Source organism: Sturnus vulgaris, chromosome 17, assembly GCF_052056855.1.
Source record: "Sturnus vulgaris isolate bStuVul1 chromosome 17, bStuVul1.hap1, whole genome shotgun sequence".
NCBI lineage: Eukaryota > Metazoa > Chordata > Aves > Passeriformes > Sturnidae > Sturnus > Sturnus vulgaris.
Window position 1 is genome coordinate 10,510,757 of NC_142259.1, and position 20,844 is coordinate 10,531,600.

Genomic DNA, 20,844 nt, shown 5'->3' on the forward strand with positions numbered 1-20,844 from the left:
TTTCCTATCAACACTTTAGGCCTTTATTTTTTTCATTAAATTACAGTTTTTGAATTGCGTTTTTTCTCCACCCACACCCCAACTATTTTTTTGGCTTTTAATTCCCTGAATACCGTGCGGTGGTTTAAATTACACGCTCATTTCAGAATACTTGGACTATTTATCTAGGAGGCAAATTTCAGAGTCATCTGAAATTAATTTCCCGACCCCAAAGATCCTGGGTACCAGCTTCCAGCTCAGCCATGGAATTTCCTGATGGTGCTGCGTGGTTTGGGTTTCTCCACACCTCCAGGAGCCGCCCCAGCAGCTGCAGGGCTGCCATGTGCCCTCCCTCCTGCTTCTGCTCCTGTCCCACTCACCTGGCCAGCAGCAAAGGAAAATCTCCTTTAATTCATTTGTATACACTAAGCTATATAATTTTTAAGGTGGGATCCAATCCTGGGATGTGGAAGTGTTTCAAACAGCTGAGGGATTTGCAGCACTCAGCATAGAATTCAGCCTGAAGGGTTGGTACTAATTGTTTTGCCAAGTTCATTAATGGGCATCAGCTTCCCTCTATGTCCAGCAACACAAGTTTAGAAGAATCAGTTACCCCAGGTGGTTTCACCTGGATTTTGGGCATCCCTACCATCTCTAATGTTAGGGCTATGGGCAAAAGTAAAATCATTTCACACATTCCAAACATAAAATGAAAACCTTCTGCCATGAGAAATCTTGAATTTTATTTTGCATGTCTGTAAAGAGTCCAGTCTGATGGCAGAAATTTGAAATTCCCTGCTGTTTTGTTAAGTATATCAAAACAAGTTTCAAGTGTAAGAGAAGTTATGGCTTTTCAGTGCTCAAAATCTTTTCAGGCAAAATTATTTCTTCTTAAAAATCATTTGTTCATGTTAAATCATCTGGGACATCAGGTTTAACGTGTTTTTAATTTGAAGATGGACACTTTACAAAAAATGCCATAATTCATTAAAAAAAAAAAAATCCCGCAATGACAGTTACACTCAAAAGGTTGTAAGACTTTTAGAAATATTTGCACCTATAACTTGTTGGAGAACTCAATGTTATTTTGGGAATAAGGATAAGGAATACAATGATTTAGCAATATTAGACCAAAACATAAGCATTTATTTCCTGGCATTTTGCTGTAACTGAAAGAGTTTTTATTTTTTCAACCAGAAACTGAAGTTTTCCACCAACTTTTTAATTCTTGCTTTTTCAGTATTTTCTGTGTGAAAATTATTGTAATCTGCTCATGAAGTCACCTCAGTATGAAAAAATAAACTTTTTTTTTTTTTTAAAAAAATAAAGTTATATTAAATCCCTTAAGAAAGCAGCATTTATACATCTAAGACTGAAGGTTCTCTTACAGCAAAGCTCCCAAGAGTCAGCTAATCACAGCTGACAGTTGAAATCAATCACGTTGTGCCACAGGATATTTATCAGAAACCTGGTGTGACCTGTTTGATCCACACCTGCCAATGGCCAATGTAGCCCTGCTAGAACCATCCTTGGAGGCAGTCTCTGGAGCCTGGGATCCCCAAATCCCCTTTCAGTGACAGGAATTCCGGGAGATCAGATAATTTTGGGGATTTTTCCTCAGCTGACCCCTTGCTGCACTGCTCCAGGGGGATCAGTGTGGGGCAGGTGGAACCTGCTGAGCAGCTCCTGTGGACAGATGTGTTCCAGCTGCACCCAGACCACACCACAGCCTCCTCTCCCTTCTCCCACAAAAAGGAGTCTCCCTACAAACAGGCCAGTGGATGTGGTCACACTGCTCTGGGAAGCACGGATGTCATGACAATCACAGACACACAAAGTGAAGGTTCATCCCCAGAGCTCCAATATGGGTCATTCACCTCCCAATGCCCTGCCCCATGTGCTGCCCAAAAATCACACTGGCCTCCTGGATCGTCACCCTAAAGCTGGAAATATTGGTATTCTGAGGACAAGAGCACCTAAAAGAGCTACCTGGGAATGCCAGTGTCAGACTGCTCTGGGAAATGAGTGGCAAGAGAGCCACTATGGATGAGAGAGCAGGAGTAGAGGATAACACCAGGTCCAACTACACACTGCAAGAGAGGCAGTTACTCAAAGATCTAATCAAGCATTTCCCCATGGATCAAGTGATTTAATGGAGTTACACTACCATAAGAGCTTGGTTGGTTGGTTTGTGTGGGGTCATGTGCTGTTTGTTTGTTTGAAGGCAGACAGCAATGGCATTCAGACTGTGCTCCCTTTGATCTCAGCTCTGAAAGGATTTCTGTCTCTGCAGATTTCCCAGTATAAAAGGTAGAATCTGAACCCAAAGAAGCCAAAGTGGAAAAAGCTGTCAAAGATTTTAGCAAGGATACTGTGAAAATCTTAGAATGAATTTAAAGTGCAGCTACTTGAGTTCAGAATTATGTCCGTGTTCCATGAACAGTCTTTTACAGGGTAAAAACTTTCATATTTTAAGGAAACAGAAATAAAGTATGAAACATATTCAGGGGAGACCAGTTAAAAAGCAAGCACAGAGGCCGAGGGTGGTTGCAAAACCACCTCTCAATAAAGCTGAGTTATTGATGTTCATCTTTCCAGAGCTGAGTCCTTAGAACTCAGCTGAGAGCACAGGAGTTCCATAAAACTCACAGCAGCTCTGCTTTACCACCAGAACATTGATAAAACTATACTGGAAACAAAGCTGGAGGTACATTTCAATCTTCCTTAAACTCTTTCTATTGCATTTATTTAAACAAACTGAAATTTCACCCTGCCAGCTGCATATTCAGCTGCTGTGGCAGCCCAGGCATGCACAGCCTGGCTACTTCATGGTGATGTTTTGTGGTAAACTCTGCTCTCCAATAAAGGATCCACCATTTCCACTTGACAAAGGTGGGCTGTGGGATGCACAGATGAAATGGAACCCACAGCAAACTCATGGTGCTTTGATGTAAAAGCTGACAAAAACAGCAGCAGGCACGTATGGTTGGGTTCTAAATCCCACCCCAAAATACCCCAAGGAAAGAAGAAAGTAAGTTGAAATAAGACAACACTTTGGTAGTCATCACCAAATAGTTTGAACAGCTGGAGCTCCTAAGTACATCCCTGCTCATTTAGAAGGGCTGAAAAGACAATTTAAAGAAAAATATACTCTACCTAATAACTGCCCATTAAAGGGTGGAGGAGGGAGAGAATCCATGTCTGCCTTGATGTGAACAAAACCTGATTGAGATTTCCACGTGTTTTCCATCTGCCCAGTCTCAGATAGGTATTTCTGCATGGGTTGGTTTTCAGGGTTTTTTGGAGGGAAGGAAAAACTCCTGAAATATTTCTTTTAACATTTAATTCCTTCTCATTACCATTTTCATAAACAAAGGTTAGAAGCAGTAAAGGGCAGAGAATCTTCAAATGTTTCTAAAGCCTTTAAATGCTAGCAGTAATCACTGCCACAATTAAGTGAAAAAAATGCCAACGTTCAGGGGTTTTGGTATCAATGATCTCATTTTTCTCTGCCATAAGGCTGATCCTGAAGAGACAAGAGCCCCACTGCATTGAATTAGGGTTGTGGCCAATTTAATGAAACATTTAATACTTCCAAAGCTTCAGCTTTTCAAGAAAATTACATTTTTCTCTACTTTTTTTTGCACATTACCTGTACATTTCAGCACAGGTACAGTAGGAGCATAACTGTGTTCCCCTTGATCAATCAACTGGAGCATATAAAACTCTACAAAAAAATTATCTTTACATCTAGCTCACTTGCATTTATCCTAGCAGGACATATTAGCTCTTACACATCACTGGTTAAACCACCTCCACTGCTCCTGGATCAGAACTGGCTCCCAGCCAGCTGGGGCAAAGCACAGGTTGAGAAGTTCAAACTTATCTCCTTCCCTTCAATTAGCAATACCCTTCAGCAATTATTATCTCCTAAAGAACAAGGCAAATCTTCCCTGCAGCTTTTTCCTCCAGCTATTCCTGCTTGAAAAGAGACTCAGCTGAGTGAAAGAAAGGAAACTGAGGGTAAAAATCTGTTCTCAAGCAGCCCCTCCATGTATAAACACTGCAAAGAACCAGCTGGCATTACAACCAACAAGTGACTCACATGACTCCATGCTTCAAGGCTACATTTAAGATTTCAAGAACAATTGGATGTTAAACCCAGATTAATGAAGACGACCATTCATTTCCCCTCTGCAACAAAATCCCCACGCAATTAATTAGAAAAACATTTTTCCAAAAACTGTCACATCCAACACAAAGACTGCAGAGAAGGTGAATTCTTCCCCAGTAACCCAGAAGCAAATGACAGGCTGTAATTGTGGATATTTGAGTCCCTGACTTGAGCGTGCGTGAGAAAAGCCAGTAAATCAGCACATGCTCACCCTGTTGCTAAATCAAAGCAACACGAGAAGGGCAGGGCTGGAGTTTTGCCACACTCCAACATGAAAACAACTGCAGCAGCTGCCACAACATCAGTGAGGATGGACAGCAGGCAGCACCACATGGGACAGAGGGCCAAGCAACTTGCTTTAAAGGTGTGATTATGTTCCAGCTCAGAGATGGGGTTCTGTATCTCAGCTCTGTGTTCCTCTACTTCTGTCTATAGGAAAAACCCAAAAGATATTCTGAAAATACTTCAGTGAATCAAAACATGTCCACAAGATACAGATTTTGTTCTTCGGATTATAAAGGAAATTATTAGTAAAAAAACCACCATTATAACAATGCACCATCATCAAACTGACATCACTTCATGGGCATTTCAATTATTAAAGCAAAAAATCAGACTGTTCAAAGATTTCTCCAGTCTTAGCTTTGGAAAATCCACACTTTTCTTCTTCAACTTGTTCTCCACATGTGGACTTAGGAAAGAAGAGACTTTACACCTCATGTTCTCTTTTCTTTCTTTCTTTCTTTCTCTCTCTGTTTCTTCCAATCCACCTCCCCCAAAGCGGCACTTACCACAGTGACAAATGAAGCAATAATAAGGTTAGTCATTTAACTCCTTGCATCCTACTTAAAAACCACCCTAATTACTGTGTAATGGGTCCACAGAGGCAGAAGAGTCTGGGTGAAATCTACCCGGAGGGGAACTGGTATAGTTCATCTGTCCATTCCCTAATAGCACTCTAAAGTTCACCCTTATAAACGTGTCACCTAGCCTATAATTAAGTGACTGGTCATTAGGTAACATATGTGGTACCTGTGGGTCACATATCAGTCAGCTGGTGATGGATCTTCACCCAGGAGCTCTGCAGGAGCAGCTCCAGAGCTCTCTGTCACCATGGCAGCTCTCCCCATGCACAGCACCCTCACAGAAGAGTCTGTGTGTGCGTGGGATTTTTAAAGCAATAAACCCTGTGTTTGTGAAGGGTGAGACCCTGAGGGAAGGAGGGAGTGCAAGGACTGTCACGGTTCAGCCTAAACCCTGCAGATTGATGTAAAGCTCTGTTTTTCCTTTATATTCTGCAGGCATACTGGTTCCTAAAGCACCCTTCAAACTTTGCTGACAGGTGAATTTCCCATTCACGCTCTGTATGAGTCAAGATTGCCAATTAATATATTTTTATAAACGACAAGAGGACATCCGCTTCCCTGGTCATATTTTAAAATAAATAAATCAATATCAAGTTATGCTTTTTAACTCCTCCTTCAGCTTTCATGGTCGTGCAAGGACAAGGTGGACAGAGAGGAAAAGCATAAGCCAGTTTTATCCTTGATTTTATCAAGGAAACAGGAAGAGTCTAGAAGCTACAGCTGAACAAACTCTCACATAACTGAAAGAACCACACACCCAGGCTGATCTGGCCATTCATCAATGTGGGCACAAAGACAGATAAATACACAGAACCCCCTCCTCACCTCACTCTGTGCATCATGAGGGGCTGGATCAAGGGCCATATCAGAGCAAGTGCAGGACATTTGGGTCAAGTTTTTCCTCAGGCTGAACAAGTGCACCAGTTTTCAGCAGCTTTTGTTGCCCCCAAGAGACAGAAAAGGACACATCACATGAAGTCTTGAAGCTCAGACTAGAGTCCTGGTAACCCTGAGGCTCATACCTCTTACAAAATTATTCAGTTGCTTCACAAATTAGGAGTTTTCTGAACTGGCAAGAGAAAGAAAATTAATTTCCTTGAGGAAGGCCTGCAGAGGTGGACAACCAATTTTACCTGGCTACAAGAGGACTGCACCCCTGCCCCTATGTTGCATATACTGTTTTCAAGGAATTTATTGCTACCTTCTGCATTCTTGGATTCAATCATGCAGTGAAGAGCTGGACCACACAGATTTCCAGATGGTAAATGAGATTTGAGCTAAGCTTTTCTGGGTAAGTAAATTATATAGGAAAAAAAAAATCAAATGCCCACAACATTTAAAGGTTTATAATTGCTGGTTATAATCTGCAAAGAGTGTGCCCAAAGCCATGATCCTATGGCCAATAAAACAAGACAAGACCTTGCAATCAGCCCTCTGACCTCAAATGATGAAATGTACCTTAATTCCCACAAATATTAACCTCCCATGATGTCTTTTCTGGCAAAGCACCTCTGCTTGATATTCACAGTAAAACACTTGGGCCCCCCAGAGTTTTGGTAGGACAGGAAATAGAAGATTTGGCAAATGCATTACTGGCCAAATAATTCCAAGAATAAAATTCCAAGCTCAAGAAGAGGCATACCTCCACCAGTGACTAATTCAGCCCATTGTATTTAGAGAGAGATAATTAGATGTACCTGGACACGTGCACACACACATCACTGTTTTCATTATTTACAGATGAAGCAAAAACTGGCATTTGACTTGAATTGCATTGGAAAGATGCAGAGATGCCCAGATTTTGCCCTCCAGGGAATTTTATTGCTTTAAATTCTGCAGTCAACAAGGGAATGAAATCTAAAGAAATACATTGTTCTTTTGCAGGTTTTGTAGAGAAAATGCCTGCTCTTCTGGCCAAAATGAGAATTTATATCCCTAGACTTGCGCTCCTTACCAGGCTGTCCACCCCTCATGTTTTACTGCATTTCAGTCAGAAGTTCTTCATAACCAGATCCATCAGTTTCTGTTCTCTTCACACCAAGAGAACACCATGCTGCTTTTGTACTCTCATATTTTGCATATTTCACCACATTCTCAGGTTCTTTAGTCACAAACAAGATGAGCCAAGGAGAGTGACATCGAACAATATCTACAAGCACGATTGGTAATTTTAACCTCAAGCTCACAAAACACGTGGCTCAGAGCTGCTGTGCAGGACAGCTCGTGCAGGGATCTCTTCTCCCTGGTATATTCTGTATTATCTCAATCCCATAATTTGAAATGCTGTTTGCAAACAGCAGAGATGACTCTTTCATTCCAAGCTATCCTGCAAAAAGTTCAAATCTTTTTACTCAGCGGGTCCTTCACTCTACAAGGCAGCTCTGGGTGTGGTATCAATCAGCCAGTGATGGATGGGCATCCCAAGCCAGGGTCATGTGTACCTCCAGTGCTTATTGAGCTGCAGCACCTCATCCTCCCCGGATACTGACGGCTGATCTATATGATTCAGCTCCAATTGAAACTGTGATTTTTCACGGTTAAGGACTCTTCCATTTGACGTGTTTGCACTGAGACTATAAAGGATCAAAATGGTGCACAGAAAAACAGCCCTCAAATAAGGGGATTAGCTGACTACTGTGTGCTTGCACCGCATAAAGTTATAAAGTGGTCCCCATCTAAAGAAAAAAAATAAAAAAAAAAATAAAAAAGAGGAAGGGGAAGGGGAAAATAAGCAGAAAAAGCGTGTATGACAGAGTCAGTGTTGCTCACTCAAGAACGTGTGACTTTATTTGAACACCTAGTTAAAACATGGCATTAGGAGAATTCTGCTTCAAGAGTTTGACAATTAATTGGCACATGCAGGAGCATGGCACAAATTAAATTTACCCCTTGTCATGGCCAAATGTAAGTCATCATGCCTAAGGAGAATGTAGAAGTGCAGAGCAGGAGAGAGGATAGGTAAAACTCAGAGAACAAAAGTGGTTTGACAGAAATTGAATAAACAGCAAATTCATTTACTGTCAGAGTGGAGACTACATTAGGAAAGATTGCTCACAAATTTTAAGTGGGCAAGGATGTGAGCCTACCTAAGAAAGGAGAGAGAAAATTTGGGAAGGAGATTCTTTTACAGTTCTGTTTTTTTTTCTGTATAACTCAGCAGGTGCATGATAAACAATCAAAGGATTAAGATGATCTCAAGAAATCTTGGACCTAAACAAAAATGGAGCTGATTCCAAAGGAAAAAAATATATATACACTGGTTTTAGACAATTTGCCTTAGGTTTTATCCCTGATTGGATGCATCCATAAGAGTGTCTTTTCTAATTCAATAAGAGAAATCATTACTCAAACTGCAATTGCTTCCTGTGCCAGTAAGGTGGTCTAATTGCACTTTTTTGGCACTCTCTACTGCACGTGCTCTTCCCATGCAATCGCCATGCCCTGAGACTAAATGCACTGGAATGCCAACCCTAGAGTTCTGTTTAAACCCAAGGTGGATTTCCTTACATACCTAGGAAAGTGATGTGGTGAGATCTGAGATTTCAGCTGACAGTAATAGCTGGCTTGTTACTTTCCCTGTGGTTACAGCTGTTAACACTGGTCTGCTGCAACACACAGAAAATGGAGAAACATGAGAGACTGACATAAGGAAAGGCAAATAAAGGAAAACATTGTCCTTGTGGGGTGGACATGGCCAGAAGGATGTTGGGAGTTGTCTGGAATGGGACATAGAGGGACCAATTCTTTGCTGCTTGCATCCTGTCCCATGACTCCTCTGCAAAGAGGATGTAGGTCATTATTTACACAAGTATAGGTGACCACACAGAGACAAGGCAAGATATAATACAGCCTTCAGAAACAAGACTTCTGCAACTCATTCCCCACTTACCAGGAGCTCACTGGGTGGTCTTGAACCATAAACCAAAGACATAGCTAATACTCTCTTACACAGCAGTTCCAGGCTCCACCACTCCACAGCAAAATATTTGCACTTTCTTAGCTGAACAATACTTCTAAAGTATATTTGGTCTCATTAATGTTTACAATTATTTTGCCTTTGTTTTGATTCATTTAATGAGAATTTTTTGTCCTTAAATACTGACAACTGCCTCAAAAACTACCACTGTTCTGTGGAACAGGAATATGCCATTGTTCCCACTTTGCAGAATTGAAGAACAGACATACAAGTCCACAGGGTTGTAGATCTGTCTTTCCATACCTATGACATCCTCACAGAACACCTTCTGCAAGTTTGCATCCATGTGAAGAGCTGCCAAATCCTTTGAGAACTAATGGCTGTCCAGTGTTTCTCAAAAAGAATTCAAGTTTCATAACTGACACCTTGTGTAAGGTGACTATACAGACCACATTTCTGCTTTTTGTCTCAAACTTGCACATCTGACAGATTAAAGAGCACTTTGATAGGATTCCTCCCCCCCCCCCCCCTATATTGCTGGGATACCAATCATAGAACCAATCTGAGGGCAGGTGTTTATTTTATTTTTATTATTCTGCTAAGCACAGCATTCTCTACAACCTTCAGGGAAGGGGAATGGGGAAGAACAGCATCAACTTCCAAGAAAATATCAAAAGCTAATAACCACTCTTCTGAATTTTAATCCATAGCCAACCCCAAAATAGCTCACTTCATACACACTTTGCACTTTTGATGAGGAGAAAAGGAGGTGCTTCATTCCAGAATCATCTAAAAAGGGAGGTCATGTTAATAACAGTAAATTAAAACTAATTCTTAAAGATTACACTTTTCTCCTTAAAATAGTAGTCAAAATTTGACATTATGAAGTAATTCAGGATCAAATAACAGTTCTCATGTGAATGCATATTTCATAGAAGTTTCTTTTTTAGTTCACACTATAGACTAAATCATTGGAGAAACAATTTTCTAGAAGTGATTTGTGAAAGCATCCTTGACCTTACTGTGGATGGGTCACTGTCTTTGTGGTTCCTGATGCGTGCAGAGCCAAGAAGAGTCAAGAGCATTTGGGCACAGCCATGTGGTGCCTGAAGTCACCACTCCCAGTTGACACCAGGACCTCAGTCCACTCCAATACTTCAGCTAAGTGGCCACGCAACCCTTGCAGCACCACAGCCACTCAAGGCAAGTAAGTGAGATTGAAAACATCTTCAGCACCTCCACACTCATCCCGGGGAAAATCTGTTTTCTAATTCGTCTTTTCAGTCCTTCAGCTGTGTTAATTTTACTGTGGGTGAACGATGTGAGTATATTCATGCAGCAGAAATTACCAAATAATGAAGATCACTACAACACTTCCAGATTTTTGGAAGCCCGTTGACACAGAATCAAAATGAAACACAGCACAAGAGTAAAAATAGAAATTGCAACCCATAACTACTTAATTTTGACAGGAAAGGCTAACATGTTTCTTAATAATTTTACAGCTTCCAAAAGCACCAAAGGATTTGTAGTCTCTACGTACCTGAGCTCAGGTAAATTACAGGCAACTACTCCACTGATCTGCTTTCACTTTCAAATTCTTTATATAGGTTTATTACAATAGGTTGAAAAATAAATTAGCATTAGAGCTTCACTGAGATAAATGTTTAAGAGTCCTTTTACTACTTTACCTTCCAGTTTTAATACTTCATAATGCATATATTATTCTCATCTTTCACATGCAAAAATGACAACACCTAGAGTGTAGATTGGCACAGGTTACAGTCATTATCCAAACGGACTAAAAGCTTTGAGAACATGGTTACATGTAATTACAAAATAATATTTATGTCTTCTGCAAAGGAACTGATGGAACTTGGACCAGGATGGTCCATAGAAAAATTTGTATGGAGAAGAAACAAGGTATTGCTACCCAAATAGTTAAGACTACTGTGCAATAGCATTTTTTATATATACAAATAAATGAGATAGCACAGCCCCTGACAAAAACAGATTGGGCTCAAAATAGACAAAACACAAGCATTGCTTGGTTATAATTATGCTTAGGCCAGCAAGACCCAGGCACTCTGTGCATCGTGTAAACATCAGGCAGTGGGATTTGTTTATTTTATTCTATAAATGAAAACTAGATAGTCATAGGCAATCTGGGGGGATAAAAATTAAATAAAATCTAAGTTTGAGTTTTGTTCTGAATGGATTTTTATGCTAACTGTACGTTAACTCTAGTGACCCCCAGCAATAAGAACAGTCTTGTCTTCAGTCTCCTCAAACAGACAAATTGCATTAGTGCAGCACATAGCACTGGCTTGATGAATTAGCTTTTACTTGACTAAGAGATTCTATGCAAATGTGAATAAGCCCTGCACAGAAGAGAGAAAAAGGGCAAACCTTCCCATAGCCAAGACACATAATTATACTCGCATTAAAAAAGTACAAATAGTTCAATTTCATATATAAAATATGCATAAAGTTAGGCCAGGGAAGTGTAATTACCAGTGATCTGCTAAGACCTTGAGAATACCCTGAATCCAACAGAAAGGTGGAGCAGGCAGCTGAGAACAGGCCTGGACAGGGACCTGCAGGAACCTCACCCATGGGTAGATGTGGTCTGCAGTCCCTATGGCCAACACAACCTCCACCACCATGAAATCCTTCAGGGAAAACTAAAAATCCCTACATAAACAATCATCAGAAAAGATTGTCAGGGATAATGGAGAAATATCACCTTTTTTGCTGCTGTTAGGAGATCCTCAGACTTTGAGAAATTTGGTAGAGACAGTATGAAACCACAGAGCCCATTTTATATGAGCTTCAACACATTTCATCTGCTGTCATATACTCAGAGCTACTTCCAGAGAAAGCTGGGAATATTACAGCCAGCCTAAGAGAAGAAGCAGAGATGCTTTTGTGGAGCAGCAGCAACATCACATAATGAACATCAGATGGAACATGGACCTTTAACTCAATTTTTGATTAAGAAATACAAAAAATCCTCTCTGAGACTCCTCATCTGTCGCAGTGCAGATACACCACCTCAAAAAGCAACCTGCTCTCATAGGTAACTGCACACTTCCTGATGTGCTCACATTTCATAGTCTGCTCAATGGCTCTTTACTGTCCAGGTGTAGTTCTAATGAGCAGGGGAGCTCTGGAGCTCTCGAGAGATGTCAGCAAAGACTTTAAGATGACCCTAACACAGTTAAGCTGCAATAATCCCCTGAAGTGTTTAAGTGCCTTAGGTCAGCAATAAGCTGCTCTCAGGAGTTAATCAGGAAGGCTGTCTAATTAGGACAATGAGCTCTTCACCAGCACATCCCAATGAAGAAAGCCAATTATACTCTTAAAAGTCACATACTTCCATAATCCCAAGGAAGTCAAACCATAGCATTTGCTAAAGAAACCAGACACACCCCAAGCAACCTACGCAAGCTGGGTGTAGTTTACGTTTAAAATTGTTATTTAGTGCTACATTTTACACACAATGACTGATCTTGCATTTTGTATGTGAATTACATGACTTCATCAGGAGTTTTTTTTGCAGAACGCAGCACAGTCTCTACACCACCACACCAACCAGGACTGATGGCTGCCTTTAACGAGAAATCACCAGCCATAGATTTTATGAATAATTTATCAAAATTTCAAAACTTGAAAAGAATAGAACAGCTAAAGAAGTTGAGAATTTTTTTTAATAAAGATTCCCTCTTTACATATCACAAACTACCTTATAAAGCCTACATTTCAAATTACTTGCTCTTCTGCTGTAACAAACAATGGTCCACCATTGAATACTTTTTTACACCACAAGACTACTTTTATCTATATGTTGCTTAACTTCAATTGAAATCTCACTTTCTACTTCAGACTGATATTATTTTGTATTATTTGTTCAGTGCCAGATTATAAGTAGAATCAAGCTGATAGATCATAATTCAAACACTGGAACAGACTGCCCAGCAAAATGGTTGAGTCACCATCCCTGGAAGTATTGAAAAGTGGTGAGCTTGGCAATGCTACATTAATGGTTGGACTTGATGGACTCTCAAATACCTTTTCCAACCTAAATAGTTCTATGATTCTATTAATTCAGCCCCTTTTTATTCACAATCTTACAAAATCAAATACTATCTATTATAAGCATTTTGTTATAAACTGTTTGAGTAAGAATTCAGGGCTAAACATATGCTTGTCAAAACCCATGCAATGTCAGAATATTACACAGGCAAATCAACAGGCATCATGTTTAGTTGCATAAAACGATTTTAAAGCCATTTCCAAGCTTGGAGGTTAAGTTGCACTTATGATTTGGGAATCAGACTGCACATCCAATATATATGTCTGGTCCTAATTTTCTATTACAATTTGCCAGTGTACTGAGAGTAGATTCATAACTCATTGGCAGATGATTCACAATGAAAATGTTAGAATAGCTTCAGTGTGCTGAGGAGTATGTTCAGGTTACTGGTGTTAAAGCACCATTTGGGGGGTGGGAAGTTTAAATACTTCCCACCACTTCTAGACTTTCAGGCAAACAACCAAACACACGATTCAGGCAGAGTTGGCAGAACTATCTTTGCTGACCCAGAGCATAAGGAATTAATCAGCATCATGAGAAATATGCAAGTACAGATTTAAGAGAAGAGAACCAGCCATTTGTTGAGTCTGCTGAGTTTATCACGTGTACAGACTCCATCAATGGACATACAAGCATTTTCTGGTTTTCTTTTGTTTTTACAATCTCCTTTCTCCTAATCAGAGAACTAAAATTAACAACCTCAAAACTAGCTTGAGTTGCCAAGAGTTTTTCCTGGCCTTACTGTAAGTCTGGGACAGAAAAGATTTAACGTGAAAAAATTCAGGTTGGGAATGACCTTCTGCACTGATTGGCTTTAGTGGAATGTAAATGATGGGCAGTAAATCAGGAGACGTGCACAGCGCTCAGTGAATCATACCCTTCCCTTCAATCCCATCTAGAGGGACAGACATAAATCCTCCCAGTTCAAGCTGGGCCATGAGCAGTCCTTTATATTTCCAATTAAAGATGTACTGTCCTTTGCCCAGCACTCAGTTGGGACGCTGCACATTAACATGGTAATCAGCAGCCCAGCAGTGGGACACGGGGACCTCCCTGTCTCTGCCGTGTCCATCCCCAGCCTTCCTCCCAGCTGGATGGAGCAGGGTTTGGTGTGACAGGCAGATCCCAAGGGGTGAGAGAGAACCCTGCATTAGGACTGATTTTAATGCCACACTGCCAGTAGGCAATGTGTTCTGATGATCAGGGCTCTCACGCCAATCCTCTGGGGCTGCAGGCCAGGTACAGATGCTTCCCACTCCAAAACAAGTGCACAAGAGTCCAAACACAGCCTCATGGCTTGGATACCCATCAATTACCACCATGTCACTGCCAAATGTGCAGCTGGGAGGTTCTCTCTTATGGGAACAGCTTTGCTCTTCTGTGAGAGACAGCAGGCACTGCCCCATGGCTGAGACCATGAAGGGACAGTGACAGCATCTCTCTCAGCCCGCTGGTGAAGGTGATGTTTGTGGGGTCCTGGAAAGGGGCTGCCCCTGAAGGAGAGTCTGGCAGCACTGACCAACCCTCCCTCTGGCCCCTGCATGTGCCTTGTTACCCTGCCATGCCATAAAGGAGCCCAGGGAAAGAGGGAAGGGGCCAGGGAGGTGTGGTGGCCACTTTCTGCACCAGTGCTGGGGATCGACTGTGTAAAGAGGAGTTTCAGCACATGACCAAAAGACAATAAAACTCCTCAGACTCCACAGGCAGCTACAGGGAAAGAGACTAATGAAATTCAAATTAACAAACTTGGGGGTATAGATGCTGGAAATGAGGTATGGACAAGCATAAAAGGTCCCATCACTTCCTATGGCAGTGCAGTGAGGACAGGCTTCCTAGAAACAGGAGATGGGAAAATTCTTTTTGTTGTTGTTTTTACTAGTTTGGCATCAAATTGTTACCCACCCAAACACAGTTGAATGAATTCTCTGCCTTTTCTAAGTCCTCCTCAAATCCCTTCTAGGAGAATCATGTTATTTAAACCACCTCATTACTCTGATACAACTGCTCTTGCCCAGAGCTTTTGAATAGAGTGAAAAGAGTGGATGGAAAGCATGGACATAGACCCCAAAAATGTGGTTTAATAGAGTTAGGGGCTGAGCTTGTACTCTCCAAGCTGCACTGCTTGTAGTTCAGCCACAGGTCCAGGGCTTTAAGACTTGATCCTATCAACAGTGGACAAAATGTGGGTATCTGACAGGAAAATCAGTGCCTCCCTGCATGGCTCAGTTGAGGATTGCTAACTTCTGTCTTAAATCATGTGGATAGAGAAAATGGATGCCAGTTACTTCTCTAGAGAGTGGATTAGAGTGCTGCTGGGGGTGAGGGCAGTGGTTATCCTTGTTGCAGACCAGCAGACATGGGGTGCTTTTAAAAACATGAGATTTTCCCCCACAGTAAGCAGATAAAACTTGTTTTACCTGCAGAAGGTGGTGGCTTGTAACAAGAATATTTTTTTTTTTTCTTTTGGTTGGTTGGTTTTTTTGGTTTGTTTTTGTTTAACTTCAGGGAGGATTTACCTTCCCTAAAAAGATGGAGAGTAAAATCCCGAATCTAAAAGCATCTCCTCCCACACTGGCCACCTTACCCCACCCTGCTCTCTTCAGCACTCCATAGCTATTTTTAACATCTCATTTCCTCACATTATAGCAATTTACATACCTAAACACATCACATTATCGTCCAATATATAAACAAAGTGAGATAATGCACTGTAAAGAGACTATTAAAAAAAACCCTGCAGATACACACACAGGAGCTTTTGGAAATCAGGCAGTTCTTTGAAGCAAAGCAGTTGTCCTGTATCAGTAATGGGAGGATTTCTCAGCAACACTTTACAATAAAGCAGACTTAATGAGAGCCGAGCAGTGGTGTAATTCCTGTGGAATTGCATATTGAAAGCTACATTCATACCCAAGGAGCCCATCAGGACCAGTATTGTTAGCATGAATGCTGAAGGAATTGCAAAATGAATTGCCATTTTGTTATCAAGTGCTTCCGATTGGCTCTATCCTGCCATCTGTGTCATTGGGAGGATGGGAAGCAGCACAGGTCCGAACTTGGGCGTCTGAAAGGTGGGTCAAGGGGAAATTTTATGCTGCAGCATTCTCTGCTTCTTCACTGAAGAAGTTCAGTGCACCTGCCTTCCTGTTCCGGGAAGAAAAGCCCAAACTGAGAGCAGATTGCCAGGTCCTGGGTAAAGCAACTCTTTGCCCTTAATTGAAGGGGCAACACCATTTATTGATCAGCCTTGCAAAATCTAGTGATAGGTCACAGCAAAACACTGCTTAGAAACAAGAGACTGCAAATTATCTGGCTCTTTTAAGGCTCCTAAAGCCTTCTCTACTTCTTCGTGATGCTACAATAAACGTAGGATGTAAAAACTTGGAAAGTCAGTCAGGAAAAAATGGAATGTGAAGCTCATGTCTCATTTATCTCTACAGAGAGAGAACAGATATAAAAACTATTGGAGTGATTCAGAAGCCTAAATTACATTCTCAAAACATCCAGATCATATAGAAAGTCACTTGCCACTGTTCAAAACTCAGACTTAGCTCATCTATGCACTTAACTATTGTATAGAAATGCATAAAACTTTTTTTTTAAATTTTCTCTTTTTGTTAACTGCTATTAGAATAGTCATTGATAAAAGAAATGTTTAACGAAAAAAAGTCTTTGTTTCATTGCCTTACTCTATAACTGAGGCACTGATGCTCCAGTGAGTTAGATTTGATCTCTCTACATGAATTTCCACTCCTGTCTTTATTTACAATTCCCTTTCAGCCTTCAAGATAAAGAATTACTGTATTATTCATCTCCTTATGGTGGTATTGCCACATTGGGATGCTTTCCAAGCAGAAAAGCCTATTTTGACTCTTGGCACAGCCCTCACACCACAAATAACCTGGAAGCTACAGAGCTCTACACGCCCTTGAAACCCAAGAGAGGCACCAAGACGGATTCGTGTGTACACAAGGAGCAAACCACAGCACCTTTCATTCCCACTTCTTTTCAAGGTCTTCCAGCCTGGCACCTCCCATCCGGTGTGTCTGTGGTGGTCCAGCCAGCAGCCTGGGACAGGCAGTGCTGCCTCCTTCCAAAGGCTGGCATCCAGCTGTGAGGGACTGGGGGAGCTCAGGAGCAATTCCAAAGGTTGGTAACACCCAGGGCACCTCCTGTTAGTGCTCGGGACTCTGAGGGCTTGTGAAAGTTTGCTTTAGGGTGCAACATTTTCCTTCTAACAGTTGCTGAGCTCCATAATGGTGAGGTCAAGGACATGCCTGCTTCACTTCAGAGAAACTGAGGCTTAGAGACAAAACCCTTTGCTCTAGAAGATACACCCTTGACAGGATGGAGCCAAATAATACAGGCTGGAATTAATTAATGACAAATGACCTTGTCCTCATAGTCATGCATCCAGGCTGTACTCTGACTATGCCAAAGCCATCACTTGGCTCTGTCCCCCTGCAATTTCTTTGTGGCTTGCTATGAGATCCATGCCAAACTGATCCATCTCAGATGATGAACATGTACCATGAAATGTTGCACTGGGTGCTTATGGGTCCAATCTCTGACAGTCAAGTTATATGACAGAGCACAAAGAACAAGTTTTTAAAAAATTAAATACTTTAAATTTACAGTACTATATAAAAAAAAAGAATGAGTTTAAATATTTCCAGATCTACCAGAAGAATTATTCAAACCAAGTTTATAGGTCTGACTCTCCCATACATCACTATAAATCAGAGGGGATTTTGCTAGACCTGAATGTAAATAATTTATGATCTAATGGGGAACACTCTTCACGTACCAAAAGCTTAAGAACAGTTCCCTCTCCAGAAACAAGGCCCCAGTTTAGCAAAGCTCACACTTCACATGACAACTGTTAACTGAAGTATCACGTATTAAAGACAAAAAAATTAGTCACCTTGAGGAAGGCTTGGTTGTAGTTCCAGCCCTGGCAATAAATAAAGCTTCCTGTAGTGCAGACATTGCTCCCAGCACTGTGCCTACACCCATGAGCACGTTGCCAGCAATACACACAAGAGAAGGTGTCCATCTTCCTTTCAGCTTTATTACAGCTGAGAACAACTTGATCCTGCAACACTGGCTCAGGAGAGCACTTGCACGGGGCTCCAGTGAAATGAGAGACCAGTGAATGCTTTTAGAATGAAGCTCAGACTTAAAGATATTTGTGTGGTAATTTGAGACTAATAACTCTTTCCTATCAGTCAGTTTTTCCCTCCTAATAAGGAATTGAGTACCACCTCTAGTTCATACCCAGAGGGTGGAAGAGACTGACCCTTGTATTTAAAATGTTAATCCTTTTAGCACCATGTCTCTATCTGCAAAGTACTCAGACTGTACTTAATGTGGGTCCTACAAAAACAGCAATGATTCAATAAGGGCCAATTGACAAAAAGCCTCAATGCTCCCCCTTATTCTTTCATTTGAAATAAGAGAGGCACACAGGCATCTTTCTAATTCTTCATTTCAAAGTTATCCTTTTTCCTTTTGATGGGAACTGGCAAAACCAGAGTATTTAAAGAATTGTCTGATGATGTTTTAAAAGGCTTTGGTTACACCACCTTTGGGAGCTGAGTAAAACAAAGGTAATTCCAAGATAGTGCACAGGTTTGTGATCTGTCTCACCTTGGCTGCTCTTGCCCTTAATTGCGTGCATCCTTCTTGTAGGGATTTCAAAGGAAAATTCAACACCTGAAACACTGATCCCTTCCTCTGCATTGGGAACAAGTTCCAAACCACAATTTATGCATGTGCAGCTCAACTGAAGCACCAAGATCAGCCTCAGGAACACACCACAAGCCAGATGGGCACTCCCTGAAGGAGCCCTGCTAGCACATCCTGCTAGGTTTTACTCCATATTACTCCTCAAAAACAGCATGAGTATCATGAAAGAAATCAGGAGACACATGTAAAACGTGGTGTCCAAGCCATAAAGGGTCTCCAGACTCTTTGCTATGTCCCATCCCCACTGTAATCTTGATCCAGTTACTGAGCACAGAATTCATCTCATCTAACTGAAACGAATAAAATAGAGACACCTACATGAAGCTACATTATCAAGTTCCCCTTCCTGACCAGTAGGAGAAAATGGTGTTTTCAGAGCAGTTATTTTATTCTAATGAGGACAGTAAACCCCATTCCAGAAGTGCCTGTTTCACAGTGCTTCACACTGGCTGCTCATGGAGGGCAGCACAGAGCTCCAGGGCACAGCCTGGAGTTTAAATTAATCCCACTCTTGTGGACTTGGGCTGGGCCTCATAAGAGCAAGTAAAAAATTCCCATTCTTCTCAGTAGGCACCAGAACAGGCATCTAACCTACCTAACCTACCTGGAATTTTGAAGCTGGCAGCGGGGGGCGTTAACATTTTTTTATTTTTCAACTGCTTTTAGCAGTTTAATGATTCCTTCAGCCAGCATCAAAACACAGTGGAATCAGTCCAGTTCAGTGCTCCAGGCTTGGGAGCTCTGCACCAGGCTGACTTTTTTTACAGCTCCATATCACCTCAATTCTTCTGAAGAACAGACCCGGCTATGTTTTGCTTTCCTGAATTTAGTACTGCTATGAACTCTTGCCTCTCCAGGTATCAAGACAACTCATTTAAGCACAGGAAATGTTACATATTAGCACTAAGAGAAGACATAAATTTTCCACTCCTATTCCAAGTAACTTGGGGAAATACAACATATTTTCACTTATATAATGCATACTTTGAATTCAGATAAATGAGGTAGAACATTATATATGCCTGTTCCACTTGCAAAAAAAAAAAATTAAAATCTTCACTTGTTAGAGCTATAAAAAACTGCTGTTGCCAAAACAATAAAGATAAATCATCTTTGAATTCATTTCTGCAGCCATTCAGTGCGTGGGCCAGAGCTTTAGACCGGGTCCAGCTGTGAGCCAGTGCCAGGCTCAGGCTCAAATCTGTGCAATGATGACACAGAGCCAGATGTGAGTGGTAACACTGCCCGGGCTCCAAGCTGGCTGGATGCAAACCAGTCCTGCTCTGAAGCTGGGAAAAGGAGGATTTTTATTTGAGAGCACCCTCATTAAAGTACCTGAGGAGGTTTCAAGAAGATGCTGGATTCTGACAGCAAAGGCACACACATTATGAACAGCACTGTCCTACTGGGACAATGGAGCTCCATCTTCCTGCTATTTATCTTCACTGCTATAAGCAGAATTTCCCTGTTTATTTAAGGGGAGAGGTCTGTTGCTGATACTTAGGAACTGATCTGTAATGTGCACACACAGTATTTGAGCCTTAACAGTTAGCATTGAGAAAAACTTTTGCATTCAAAAAGTCTTCCTGCACACAGATACTAAAACCAAATCCAGCAATTAGCAGTGTAAGCTACATTGTGTCCTAATCACAGTTTAAGGAACCAAAAATAATCTATTTTATGGCTCAAAAAACACGTTTCTTTCTTGTATTAATCATTATATTTTTCACTTTTTGTTGACCCTTAGCTTCCCCCTGGCCTATATCACTTTGCTGACAAAATTTTCATTACTTAGGGTTTTCCTCTAGACACAGGACTGCTTTCCTGCATTTGAAATACAGCCAGAGAACACTCAGCATGGAGACCTTTCAAAAAAGGAGGTTTTTTTCCAGCTAGAAGGGTGGAGATGGCTACATTTGAGAGTTTTTGTGCTTCCTGAACTGCCTTTTCACCCGCAATGTAAATGAGTGCTGACCTTCTGTTCTGATCCACAGGTCTGGAGCAGAAGGGTCCTGTACATTCTTATAATTTCCGCAGGAACTGGTGTGATGCCAAATTCATTTCA